Source organism: Cotesia glomerata, linkage group LG9, assembly GCF_020080835.1.
Source record: "Cotesia glomerata isolate CgM1 linkage group LG9, MPM_Cglom_v2.3, whole genome shotgun sequence".
Classification (NCBI taxonomy): Eukaryota; Metazoa; Arthropoda; class Insecta; order Hymenoptera; family Braconidae; genus Cotesia; species Cotesia glomerata.
The window spans coordinates 17481379-17496825 of record NC_058166.1 but is presented as its reverse complement, the minus strand read 5'-3'; the positions used below and the strand labels follow the sequence as shown (position 1 = coordinate 17496825).

Genomic DNA, 15447 nt, shown 5'->3' with positions numbered 1-15447 from the left:
TTATAAATTTTTTAACTGATAAATTATAGGAAGAAAAATTTATTTTAAAAATTCTATCTTTAGAAATTCAAAAAAAATTATCAATGCAATTTTTTATAGTGAAGTTAGCTTTTTGAAGTTTGAAATAAGATTAGTATTGTATTTCCATTGTCGATTGAAATTATTTTATTAAGGGCCAGTTTTTCAATCCAGGATAAAATTTTATTCAATGATAAAATATATCTATATATATTTTATATGTATAAATATACTGGCAATAATTATTTTATCCTGGATAAAATTTTATCTTGGAGTGAAAAACTGGCCCTAAGTAATTATTTAATGAAAATTAATGTTAAAATTAAAATTAAAAGATAGATATGATCCTGTGACTCGAAGGATGTGAAAAAAACGGGACGACTTTGGGTTTAACATCCAGATGTCCCCAGCGAGATATGTATTTCTAGGAATCTCCTTGACAGTGAGTTTTTGAGGCATGTTAACTATAATAATATGAAAAAATACAAAGATCCAGGTCTAAAGTCAGAGAAAAGAGCTGGAAAAATAAACGTGTTTGGTTAACAAATTACTTTTGATATTTGGAATACAAATTTTAGAGGACGGAATAATTCTATGATAAATGTTTCAATCGTGTCAAAATTTTGGGATGAATTATAAGTTGATATGAAAATTAATCTAACAAATTTATTTGTTAAAAAAAAATTTTTAAATGGTGAAGCAACTGCTACTCTAGCGGTTTTGTAAGTGCCAAAAAAATGTCACAGTTATACAGTATTAATGCAGTATTTTTTCAGCATATTTTCAGTTGTTTTTTCATCTGGTCAGTTTTTTCATCGAAACATTACGGAACATTTACCGTAAAAATGCGAATAATTTACGCTCATAATGTGAAAAATTTACGCTAAAAATGTGGAATATTTACGTTCAAAATCCGATCTATTTAGGTTAATAAAATAAATTTTTAATTAACAAATTTATATTTTTTAAGAAAGAAGAAAAGATATTCTTCTTTTTTTATGAATATTATTAAAAATTGATAATACTAAAGTTAGCCAATGTTTTTAATTTTTTGATTATTTTTCATTTATTAAATTAGGATTAAAAAATATTTTTAAAAAATTGCACTCATACTTTTTTAAGTTTTTTACAAATGAAATTTTATTTTTATTTTTTTGTAATAATTTTTTCAATAAAAAAAAGTTTTTTAATTTTTTAGATGTCAGCTAACTTAATTTTCAATAATACTAAAGTTAGCCGCCGTTTTTTTGATTTTTTTTCAATAACTAAATTAGAACAAAAAAATATTTTTTAAAAATTGCAGTTACAGTTTTTCAAGTTTTTTACAAATTAAATTTTATTTTTATTTTCTTGTAATAATTTGTTCAATAAAAAAAATTCTTAAATTTTTTAGATGTTGGCTAATTTAATTTTGATAATACTAAAACTAGTCAACGTTTTTAATTTTTTTAAAATAATTAAATTAGAACAAAAAAATATTTTTTAAAAATTTCAGTTACAGTTTTTAAAGTTTTTTACAAATTAATTTTTTTGTAATAATTTTTTCAATAAAAAAAAATTATAAAAATATTCAGATGTCGGCTAACTTACTTTTCATTAATTTTCATTAAAAATTGTTCTCTTTCTGGTTATATCACATCTATTATAAATAAAAAAGAAGAATATCAAATTTACACAAAATTATCAGATTTTTAAAAATTTTTCTTATTAAAAAAAAAGTTTGCGCGCCAAATTGATAAAAAATTTGATTTAATAATAGAAAATACTTGAATATAAATATTTGTAAGAAAAATTACTTGAAATTAAGGTCTAAAAGTTATAAAAAATGCAGCAAAATACTGGAAAAAAAATCAGGTATAAATTCTTTGCAGTTGCTGTGTTTTAAAATTGGGCAGCCGATTACCGTCCAAATATAAGATTTACTTATTAATAGAGTAGAGTGTACACAAAGAAAAAAAAAATGTTCTTGGTTTAAGAAAATTTTTCCTGATTTAAGGAAATTTTACTTAATTCAAGAATTTATCGTCTTGATTCAAGACAATTACCCTCTTCAAAATTATATTCTTGGTTAAAGAATTTTTCTCTTGAATCAAGTTAATTTTTTTTTCTGTGTACAAAAGTATGTTAAGTTTACATTACTTTTTACAAAGCTTGTCAATCGTATTTGCCAGCTTAGAGCCCGAAGGGGAGAAAGAGTACGGTCCTAACTCCTAAGAGAGAATAACTTAACTTGTAACTCTCTCGAGTCATTATTTTTAATAAACACAGTGTCAGAGAAGATAAATGCTTTTATGGTTTGGTTGTCTCGGCGTGCATTGCCCATTGGTATACAATGAAAACGGATTATTTATATTTATTTATCGGTGTTATATTAGTTGCCTGTGGACTCTCCAATGTGTAATGTAATGTAACTACACACTATGTATCTGCACACTTTGCGTCTCATTAAAACATTATAATTATAATAGCAAGATTATAACCACTTTGGCCTAGAATTAAAGCCTACAAATAAATATACATGTAAGTATTATATGTAACGTAGGCATAAATATAGCCATAACATTATATTATAAATAAATATCTGGATGTTAGTCATAATTATCCAACAATTTAATAACTCAAACCGGAGCATTAAGAGTAACTTTTATGAATAAATAAACGTCGTGAGTGGTTAATACTATTTTATATTCTATTTAACAAGTAAAAACTCGGCTTAAAGTATATATAGTAGACTTGTTTTAAATTAAGCAAACCTGGAATCATAACTTAATGTGTTGTTTATTTAGCAATCTAAAAATACCATAAAAAAATATAATAATAATCTTTTAAATAAATAGCCTTGCGCACCGGTGTTGACTTTTAACTTAGAGATACGTTTATTGGCTTGACGTTTACTACAGAGAAATTGGAGAAGACGATGAGTCCTCCCTTTAGTTCGATTACACGTTCTCTCCCCCACGTGTATTATCCTTACTCTCCACTCGTATGTCCATTCAGAATTTATGCGAAACGTTAAAGCGACGCCTCGTAGACGCCCACGCATCCAACGATAGAACATAACGGTCTTATATATACACACACAACTAAACAAACAAACAAAAACACATATGTATATATGTAGAAATTTTCTCTAAAGATCTTAATATTTTACTGCGAGCTGAATATCAAGGCAATAACCAATAACACACCCAATGGCCAACTATCAACTAGCAAGTATCGATATAATTAAACCTGGCATTACACGGTTATATTTCACGGAGTGATTTTGTTTGATAGCTTAATCTATATTTTAAAGGTTTTATATCATTCGAGTTAATTGTCAATTTATGATGATAAGTATTTAGGTTGTAGTAGAAAATTTATCTCTAGATACATAATTAAGAAATTACCTTGTATCTTGTGAAATATTTACATTTTTAAAGATATAAGCTCATCCCGATGTTATACTCATCGAGACCTTTCATTTGAGTACCCACATCAATTTTTCATATATTTTATATATTTATATATTTCACAAATACCATATATATGAAATATATAAAAATGGCCATGTGGGTACTCAAATGAAAGCTTATGATGAGTGTAACATCGGGATGAGTTTATATCTTGAAAAATTTCAATAATTAAGAAGTAACGTCGTATTTTGTCTACTGATGATATTTTCTACAATATAAGCTCATCCTGGAGTTACACTCATCGATACCTTTCATTTAAGTACCGACATCAATTTTTCATATATTTTATATATTTATATATATATATGAATTTATAAAAAATATATAAAAAATGCATGTGGGTACTCAAATGAAAGCTCTTGATGAGTGTAATATCAGGATGAGTTTATATCTTTAAAAATGTCAATAGTTCACGAGATACAAGGTCATTTCTTAACTATTGACATTTTTAAAGATATAAGCTCATCCCGATATTACACTCATCGAGACCTTTCATTTGAGTACCCACATCAATTTTTTATATACTTTATACATATTGTATATTTTATATATGTATATATGAAAAATATATCAAAATGCATATTTAAAAACTTCATTAGTTAAGAAAGTACAGTGCAATTTAACATAATTAAAAAACTACCTTGTATTTTATGAACTATTGACATTTTTAAAGATATAAGCTCATCTTGACATTACACTCATCAAGACCTTTCATTTGAGTACCCACATCAATTTTTCATATATTTATATATATTATATATATGTATATATGAAAAATATATAAAAAATGCATGTGGGTACTCAAATGAAAGCTCTTGATGAGCATAACATCGGGATGAGCTTATATCTTTAAAAACATCAATATTTAAGAAAGTACAGAGCAATTTAACAAAAGTCATTATTTAATAAACCAAAATTTTATTTATTTATATTTTATAAGTCACTGCAGTCACACAGTGACTGCAAGGTTGCTAGTTTATTTGAATCTCATTAATTTTTTATTAGATGAAGATATCACTTGGTATGGTATGAGTGGCGAGGCTGACACATGTGGTTAATGAATTCGCCTAATAAATAAATTGGTAAACTTTTGGTCTTGCTGTTGCTGTTATTATTCTTTTGGGTTTAATATAAAACCAAGATGACGGTCAACAGAATCCCCGTGGGGCGCTGCAGCCCCGTGAGCCTCCCGCAGCTCTGACGGCTCTATCCTGATATCGTTAGATACCCAAACAAGCTACCCAAAAGCAACAACCTCAAAAGTATGAGGATATATACTTATTTATTTGTGTAAGTATATATATATGAGGCTCTAAACAGCTTCTGTAGAGGATAAGGATAACGTTAATACACACACCTCGTGTATCATCCCTTTGTTTTCTCACCAGGGCAATTATATTTAAAGCAGAACGCGACAACTCAAAGCTATATATACTTCTTATCCTGATAAATGTCATCGACATGTCATCTCGTTAATTTACAGCACCAGACACCGTATACATATATGAAGAGAAGAAAAGAGGAAAGAAGAAAGAGAAAGACTAAAATAATATGGAACGTGTTTCTTTGGGTTCATTATAAAAAAATATGTGTGAGACATGAAAAGAGATCTGGATATTTATCATTTAAATAATTATGAGAGGCCCCAAAACTTGTCCAGGCACATTTTAAACTTGTTATATTTATTTATATATATATAAATATATTTTGTATGTGTTGTGTGTGGAGCAGGTATATACAAACAAGAAACTATAGACTGCGGACTAAAAACTTGGTGAAGAAATGAAAGGTATTATTATACAACGTAAAGGTAGGAGAAGTATGGATGGAGAAGGGAGAAAACCAATATGAAATTATCCTGGCGCGAGCGAGCGCCAAATTGCCGGTAATAAACCAAGGCGATAAACAAATGAACCAACGTAAGAGGAAAGAAGAAAAGAGAGAAGATAATAAGAGGCGCGAGTTAAATCGCGTTGAGCTGCTCGTTGAGGACGCTCACCAATGGGTTAGTGTTGTATTAACCAAAGGGAACAGAACAAAATAAGATAGCTGGGAAGAGATGGGAAATATCCTAAGGGTAGTATAGTATATTGCCGATGGATAATAAGAAAATATAACGCGATAAAGAGGAACAAGAAGAAGAATAACGATAATGGCGGAAATGACGATCAGCTTAAACAAACTAACGCTACTACTACCTTACTTTTGGGAATTGATGCTGAAAAATAGAGGTGAGAGCTGAAATATTTTAAATTGTATAAGTAGATTATTTTTGTTTATTGCAGACTTAGAACGAGGCAGAAATCTTTCATTTCTTTTTCAATGTTGTTCTAATTTTTTTATTTTAACCTATTTTTAGGCAAAGTATCGTAGTATAGGACTATGTAATTAAGAAATGACCTTATATCTCGTGAACTATTGATATTTTTAAAAATATAAGCTCATCCCGATGTTACACTCATTGAGACCTTTCATTTGAGCACCCACATCATTTTTTCATATATTTTATATATTTATATATATATGTATATATGAAAAATATATCAAAAATGCATGTGGGTACTTAAATGAAAGCTCTTGATGAGTGTAACATCGGGATGAGCTTATATCTTTAAAAATTTCAATAATTAAGAAATGACGTCGTATTTTGTCTAGTGACGATATTTTCTACGATATAAGCTCATCCTGGAGTTACACTCATCGAGAGCTTTCATTTGAGTACCCACATCAATTTTTCATATATTTTATATATTTATATATATTATATGTATGTATATATGAAAAATATATCAAAAATGTAAGTGGGTACTCAAATGAAAGCTCTTGATAAGTGTAACATCGGGATGAGCTTCGCGATCTTTAAAAATATCAATAATTACGAAATGACTTTGTATCTTGAGAACTATTGACATTTTTAAAGTTATAAGCTCATCCCGATGTTACACTCATCAAGGCCTTTCATTTGAGTACCCACATCAATTTTTCATATATTTATATATATTATATATATGTATAGATGAAAAATATATCAAAAATGCATGTGGGTACTCTAATGATAGCTCTTGATGAGTGTAACATCAAGATGAGCTTAGATCTTCAAATACGTCAATATTGAAGAAAGTACAGTGCAATTTAACAAAAGTCATTATTTAATAAAGCAAAATTTTATTCATTTATAGTTCGCAAATCACGGCAGTCACATATAGTGACTGCATGGTTGCTAGTTAAATTAATAATTTATATTACACTGAAAAAAATTTAATTTCAATCAAGAGAAAAATTCTTGAACCAACAAAATAATTTTGAAGTAGTTCATTGTCTTGAATCAAGTAAAATTTATTTAAACCAAGAAAAAGTTCTTAGTTTAAGAATTTTTCAACTCAAACTAAGAAGAAATCCTTCAAAATTATTTACTTGATCAAAGTAATTTTTTTTTTGTGTATATAAATATTGAAAGATAGTTATATAAGAGACTGCGAAAGTGTAATGCTCTTTGTCATCAAGTTTATGGAGCTCATTAAGTAGCTGCTCACCAGGCGAAGGTGATAATGAGTTAATTAATTAAGTTGGTAATGCGTCTATCGACACGCGATGGGGAGGCAATAACTATAAGGTGTGCGTATATTGTGGATACATTGGTGCGAATGGTCACTGTTAAACTGTTTTGAAGCACTCAGGTGGAACCAAGATGGCCGACGCGGTCACTAGTATTGAAATAGTGGGGATAATGACGCTCATCACTGACTATGTTTTGCGCTATACCAACATTGCAACCCACTTGAGTTAACAAGTTGAGTGGCCTTATACCGACTGTGGTGCACTTGATCTCTCTCGATTTCATTAGCCATCTTATCTTCACCTCCACCTTACCAATTGGTAAGTCTGCAACTCGATGTTTATTATTTGTTATTTCGGTATAAAAGTAAATTATTATTTTCTTCTTCTTCAGATTCTTATTATAAGAGTTATTCCTTTGTTTTGTCTTACATCTTACATCAGCAAATAAAAAATATAAACAAATAAATAAATCCTTGAGGAATTTAATGTACATGTGCATACACTTTTCGGCAAAGGTGATTTAAAACACTGAGCACTGTACCACGCCTCCACCAACCCTCGCGCATATTCTTAAGTACGTGTATGTATCATTCGTGTCGAAATATCCCCAAGGCAAACACGAGGGGCGGACATTCTGCTTCCCTTTACACTGCGCTAGCCTATAAAAAAATAACTATTTTAAATTAACAAGTATTCGTATTTTTATATTTATATTCATCGATCTTTCGATGTGTATCGATTTAATGAAGATGCGAGTATTGATCAAGCTTAATAAAAGTAATCTTCTTTGGAGTCCACAGGGTACAAACAAAAAACATTTATTTTAATTAAGGAAATAATTTTAAAGAAGAAGTAGAATAATTCTTAAATTAAGAAATTTTTGTTGCACAGAAAAAAAGGTTTTGAGCCAAGAAAATATTCTTTCTAATTATTTTCTTGAGAAAAAAAAAATTTTTTTGACAAGCAATTTCACTTATTCTAACAAAATTAATTTTCTTGCTTTAAGAAATACGTACCTTGATCCGAGAAAATTTATTTAAGTCAAGAAAATCTTGTTTTGAGAAAATTCTGCCTCTTGCTCAAAAAAATTTAGTTCTTGATAGAAGTAAATTTTCTTGTCTTGAGAAAATTTCTCTCTTGCTCCAAAAAATTAAATATAAAGATAGAAATAAATTTTCATTAATATTTTTATTGATTAACATGTCAAATGGGAAGATCAAATAATATTTCATAATTTTTTTCATCCAATATGTATAATTGCACGCTAAAATAATAGAAAATGGGTATCAAATATTCTCGAGAAAAATTTTCTCAAGGTGAAAAAATTTTTTTCTCAGCTGAAGTAGGTAGCGTTGCTTCCCTAAAGTATCTAAAAATCTTAATCAAATACAAAAATTTATTGTATCAAGTATTTATGATAGAATTAAGAAAAAATGACTTCCACCAAGAATAGAATTTAAAGAAAAATTTTTACTTCAGCTAACACAACTTCGGTCTTCGCCTTCAGGCACCCGACAAATTTTCTTGAGCCAAGAATTTTGTTCTCCAGTCAAGAAATTTTTTTTTCTGTGTACATACTTTGTAATAAAAATTAATTTAGCATATATTTAATAATTTTTTAACAAATAAATTATGGCAAAAAAAATTAACATGTAGAAATTTAGAAAAATAAAAATGCAATTTTTTAAAAATAATTTTTTTGTTAAATGTTAAATTAAATTGAAAAATTCTCAAGTGTCTGCTAACTTTAACGTCATTACTTGTGTAATAATCTGACACTGTAAATCTAAATTAGTAAGCTAATAGAATTTTTACTAAAAAGTTATCTTAAAACTGTTCAGTTCAAATTTTTTCGAGAAAAAAAATCATCTGATGAAAAATTTCTTTTTTAATTTAATATAATTTAATTTAGTCTTCCTTCAGGCACCCGAAAATTTTTTTGAGCCAAGAATTTTGTTCTCCAGTCAAGAAATTTTTCTTTCTGTGTATGTACACAGAACAAAAATTAACTTTAATTCAAGTAAATAATTTTGAAGAATTTCATCTTCTAGGTTTGAGTTGAAAAATTCTTAAACCAAAAAATTTTTCTTGGTTCAAGTAAATTTTACTTGATTCAAGAATTTTCCTCTTGATTTAAGTTAATTTTTTTTTGTAAATTGGTAACTATTCCAAGTTATAGTTTCGCCAGTTATTTTACTAATTTATAATAATATATTTTATTTACAGCGACATTGAGGAGTCGAGTTAAAGAAGCGAGTAAATAAAGAGGGTTGAAAACTCTGGAATGATCCAAGATGAGAAGGTTTTTTTGCGAATACGTGTAAAATACTGTACAGGTTGGCGAAAAAACCGCTGTAGTAAACTGAGTATCAGTGTGTAATATTGTTGAGGATTTACAATGGTGCGAGCGTGTGAGTTAACGAGGGTGTGATTCATGGAGCTCTGGCAGCAGCGATGAGGTTCCCTCCTGGGTTTAACGGTGCTCATGTACCCGAATGCGAAAACACAGCCCGTCAAATACTCACACCAATCTCAATGATGACCGTGTGATATGCCGATGATAAACTGGTATATGGTAGGTATTCATATTATATATTATATGTGTTTATGTGTGTATGTATCCAAAGCGCTAATATTTTGAGCAATAAATTTAGTGTGAAAAATGACCGGCAATTTCGTCGATATTCCGTCGATCAATTTCTTATTTCGCAGGATAATTTTTGAAATGGTTGAGAGTCCCTGCTTGTAAAAAAGGGGTATCATTTAACTTTCCTGAGGGGAGAGTGATAGAACGCTATAAACCTTGTAAAGGATTCCCGAGAGACATTAATATTAAAAGCTAAGTACTTTTATGCACACGGTGGATTATATATACATTAAATCCTGTCACGAGACAGGATATAAGCTGACGATAAACGATTTAAAATGAAAAATCGTAAAATTTCGTAAGTTTAATCAAAATAAACAAGTTATTAAATAAAAGATGTATTACTAAAAATTTTTAATTGAAATTATAAATTGATTTTTAAATTTTCAGACCAAAGTATTGTATTGTATTGTGTTTATTGAATATGCAAAGGTAATTAGCCGAATATCAAGAATTTTACATAATTTTTAACAAAAGACCTTAGACAATAACTAATTTAATAAATTTTAATGTAACATAAGTGTATAGATATATTATTAGGTAGATTTCATATAAATCTATATCTATTGCATTGGCCCTTGTGTCAGAATTCACACAAAATTTTGTCATTTTATCTCTTATATAGTCGAGTAAGGCTCAAAATTACCATTGGTTCAAAAGTTTATATATTTATGTAATATAATCCGGCTTGTGAACACGATAGCGTCTACAATTCTCAACGGATTTAGATGAAACTCAGTACACATATTCTTTGGGTAATTACCTTGAACAAGTTTGAAGATGAGCAAAATCGATCAATTAGTTTAGAAATGGCAGCCATTTAAAATTTTCAAAATAGTGAAAATCATGTTTTTGGTCACTTAATTGATGTATAACTTTCGATTGAAAAGAGATTGCTAATTTTTGATAAATTCATGTGGAAGCTCATGAAATCACCTTCAATATGACGTTTATAATATTGATATTTTAACTATTTTTAGTTATTTTTTCAAAATTAAGAGTGCAATTGAACCATTTTCAGACAATGTGTAGTGCAACCGACTTATGAATGTTATTCTATCGAGAATTCTTAACAGATATCCTAACGAAATTTAGTATATAGATTCCTTGGACAATTAGCTTGCATGAGCCCTAAAATGAGCGAAATTCGTTAATAAGTTTAGAAATGATAGCTCCCCAAAACTATCAAAATAGTAAAAATCACGTTTTTGATTACTTCATTGATATATAAATTTCGATTGAAAAGAGATTGCTAATTTTTGATAAATTTATGTGGAAGCTCATGAAATCACCTTAAATTTGACGTTTATAATATTGACATTTTGACCATTTTTAGTTATTTTTTCAAAGTTAAGAGTGCAATTGAACCATTTTTAGGCAATGTGTAGTACAATCGACTTATGTTCGTCATTTTATCAAGAATTTTATTTAGTGAAATCTACCTTCTATTTCGGATGTAGCAGAATGTTTTTAGTATATTAATTTGACTACATAAACTTAAAATTTTTGAATAGTGACTTTGAATCTAATTAATATAATTGCACAAATTTACTAATTTGTAATACATAACATCAATAATGACTAAGCAAGCCAATTTAAAACAAGGAAACTACTGAAAATCAAGTTCAAGTAGATAATCGAACATCTTTGTTTAGAATACTTCTAAACTACTAACATATACAATTTCTGCAGTAAAATTTTGCCATAATCGTATTGCAGTAACTACAAAATAGTTTTCTAGAGAGAAAGTAGAATATTTCGGTAATTCAAAATTTACATTGTTCATTTTTGCCAGCCTTTAAAAGCGTCTAATAGCTTCATCTTCAATAAATAGTTTTCTGAGATAATTAGATTTTCCTATTTGTAATAGTTTATAAAAATAAGTAACTAAATAATATAGACGTCTAAATTTAATTGATAACCAATTTAATTCACGTATGTAAGGGGTTATGTATTCATCACGTTTTAGATTATAGATAAATTGTATTGTATTGATTAATGCAAAGTATGTAAAATTTTCTACCCAATGTCGGAAAATGTCCAGAAGATTTAGAAAAAAAAAATGCAGTTTATTTTTAAATGGTTTATGTTTTCCGAGGGATTATCTGGATTTAGTAGTTTGAAATAACTTACTTAGCTGTATTGATGGTATTTAAATCAACAAGAGAATTCAGTAACCTTATGGTTATGAATTTAGGAACACCCATGATGTTCTTCATTGGCCAAAGAATACTTCAAGGCCTTAAAGCAGTACTTCTCCACCCTCAAGCCTTAATTCCATTGACGTTGTCAGTTGTCCAGTACTTAGCGGCTCGTTCACTAAAGAGCGGTTTATTTTATGGACAAAGTTAACTGGATGATTTTAGATTTTCTTGACCAGTACCGACCTTATGTACAGAATTACAAACTTTAGGCTTTGGGATAAGCTTGTTTGTGGTATATCCGTATACGGGGTTATAGCCCCTTCCCACGCGTCTGTTTCTGTTGAGACTTGAGACCAACATTAGCCAGACAAATGAAATAGATAATCTGCATGTATATAAATGCAAATTTATTTGCTGTAAGTACGATGTACGATGGTCCTATAAAAATGGGAGTTTTTATTCTGACGATTGTCATACTCACCTGCAGATTATCACTTCTCCACCCACTCGTCACTGTTTGAATTAATGATTTATTGGCATCTATTGTCCTTTGACACTAATAAGAATTATTTAAATTAATACAACTTACAAAGAGGTGGAATAAAAGGATTATCGATTTATCGAACTTGGTAGTAATTATTCTATTCGTTTTTTTTTTAAATCAGTAGACGTGAGATTTAACGACTTAAGGCTCTATTGTTGACGATGTGGTACCAATTATTGACACTTTATTTTATTTTATTCACTGTTTGTGGTAATAAATAATCTATATTATTAAGAGAATAAGCAGAATTTTGTGGCCAGGGTATTTATATGATAAAATGAGTTTTTATGGTTGAATTTGGTATCGTTGGAAAAGTTTTGACCAGGAGTTGTGCCTTTTTAAAATTTAGTATAATTCTCATCAATAGTCAATTTATGATAAGTATTTAGGCAGTATTTGAAAATGACCTTTCTCTAGATACATAATTAAGAAATTAACTTCTAACTTGTGAACTATTGACATTTTTTAAGATATAAGCTCATCCCGATATTACACTCATCAATACCTTTCATTTAAGTACCCACATCAATTTTTTATATATTTTATATATTTATATATATATGTATATATGAATATATGAAAAATATATCAAAAATGCATGTGGGTACTCAAATGAAAGCTCTTGACGAATGTAACATCGGGATGAGCTTATATCTTTAAAAATGTCAATAATTAAGAAATTATATTGTATTTTATCAACTTATCATATTTTTAAAGATATAAGCTCATCATGATGTTACACTCATAAAGACCTTTCATTTGAGTACCCACATCAATTTTTCATATATTTATATATATTATATATATATATGTATATATGAAAAATATATCAAAAATGCATGTCGGTACTTAAATGAAAGTTATTGACGAGTGTAACATCAGGATGAGCTTATATCTTTAAAAATGTCAATAATTAAGAAATTATATTGTATTTTGTCAACTTATGATATTTTTAAAGATATAAGCTCATCATGATGTTACATTCATTGAAACCTTTCATTTGAGTACACACATCAATTTTTCATATATTTTATATATTTATGTATATATTACATATATGTATATATGAAAAATATATCAAAAATGCATGTGAGTACTCAAATGAAAGCTCTTGATGAGTGTAACATAATTATGAGCTTTTATATCTTCAAAAACGTTAATATTTAAGAAAGTACAGTGCAATTTAACAAGTCATTATTTAATAAAGCAAAATTTTATTTATTTATAGTTCACATAGTGACTGCAAGGTTGCTAGTTTATACTTAATTTTTTCACAAGATAAGCAGTTTATTAAAAGATCTCAAAAACCTGAATAGATAAGAGCTTAAAATTTCCACAAGCAACTAACAATATATTCAATAACTTATATTTAAAGAAATTTATTTGTTATTTTGTGTACATATAAATATAAAAATTGATTAACGGCATTTATATAGCAAGGCGAAAAAATTCGAGCGCCTAATCAGCTTATAGAAGCTATAATGACGAAGCGAGCCCACAGGGGGTCTGCTACAGGATCTGATAATGTGCTCCGGCTTATTTATTATGTACACCCCGAGCCGCAAATCAAACGCTCCCGTCTCGGTCCTTATAGACTTATAATACTGATTTCATATGTTAATTCTCAACATTAAAAAATATACTTACTTAAATATATTTATACATGATGACCTGATATATATCGGGATACAAGTCCGAATAATCAAACCTAAAAATATCTTGATGTCTTGATTTGAAATTATTTTTCAAACATCATCCGTCATCAGTCATCAGTTAACATATATTTAAAGATTATCAATATATATCCTTCCTTTTTTTCTATTTTTAATCATTACATACTTTCCCACGAAAATATTTTTCTAATGTGTTTGTTTGTAACCATATATTTATTTGATGAAGAGACCGGTCAAGTTTAATATTAAGATAATATATATGTCCGGTGTGTAATTAAGGGCAAGACCATTTATTACAGTCAATATATATAATAATATAATGATAAATATAAATTTAAAAAAGTAAAAGTTTTTATTATATTATGTTTTCACGGATATTAAATGCCAGCTCTTAAAAAGACATAATCTGAAGAAAATGGTGGATGCATTTAAAATGTCACGCTGAGCGAGCTCGATCACACCTTAAAGCTCAGCAGGAGGTAAAGTTTATTAAATTATATACGACGACGAGCATTCCACGAATTTGAATTTATTTGTTTTAAAGTTTTTATTTAAATTGTGGATTTTATCTCGATTTTCAGGCTGAACCGTCGTCAGGTTTTTTAACCGGTTATTGATGGATTATATGACTGTTAATGATGAGATCGAGTGGCATTGCAGGAACAGGATACCTTGGCCAATAGCCGAAGAGGATGGTTATATTAGGTGGTTAGTTGGTTAGGTTAAGGTGGTGATTTTAACCAAGAGACGGACGGGACGCAGTATGATGCCGATCCTATCTGAGTGGCTAATATAGTTGTCGTGAATATTTTAAGGCTCGGGGCTTACATTCCTTGGGTTCTCTCACAGAGGGTCGCCACAGGGCGTCCATTCGATCTGACGAAAGCATCTGCTAATTCGGAATCATGGGAATTTGATTGGGTCCGTATATGTTCTTGCCGGATCGAGATTTCACCCCGAGCCACGGACTAAAGACAAATTTGTGGCACTAGTCCGTGAAAAATAAGTCCAAAACACCTACACCTACACCTGGTACCTGGACCAGAACTCTCTTTCGAGTCTTCGACGATATCAATTCATTCCGGAGACTCATTAAGAAAAAGAGCTGCAAGTTAAATTGTAATTAAGTATGAGTTTCTTGAAATCCCCCAGATTCAGAAAGATGATTTGAAGTGATTCACTGAAAAAAAAGTATTTTGCTACTAAGAATATTTTTTTTGATAATCAAAAAACTTGGTATTGTGTTCCTAAGAAAACGTGATATTTTGATAATCACAATAAGCTTACTGATTATTATAAAACCTAGGTATACTGATTATCAGTTAACTTTAATTTACTATAGTCAGATGAATGAACAGACTATTAGATGTTTATAATCTCACTTTACTGGCACAAATCAATTTACTTA

At 28.9% G+C, this 15447-nt stretch overlaps 1 long non-coding RNA gene across 1 annotated transcript; it reads right to left on the bottom strand.

The window, feature by feature from the left end:
- Positions 1–9530: 9530 nt before the first annotated feature.
- On the bottom strand, positions 9531–12521 carry LOC123271475. The gene is made up of 3 exons (XR_006510881.1): positions 12304–12521; positions 11812–12207; positions 9531–9773 (listed from the first exon to the last, which is right to left on the bottom strand). It is a non-coding gene; the product is annotated as an uncharacterized LOC123271475 (long non-coding RNA).
- Between the last annotated feature and the right edge of the window lie 2926 nt (positions 12522–15447).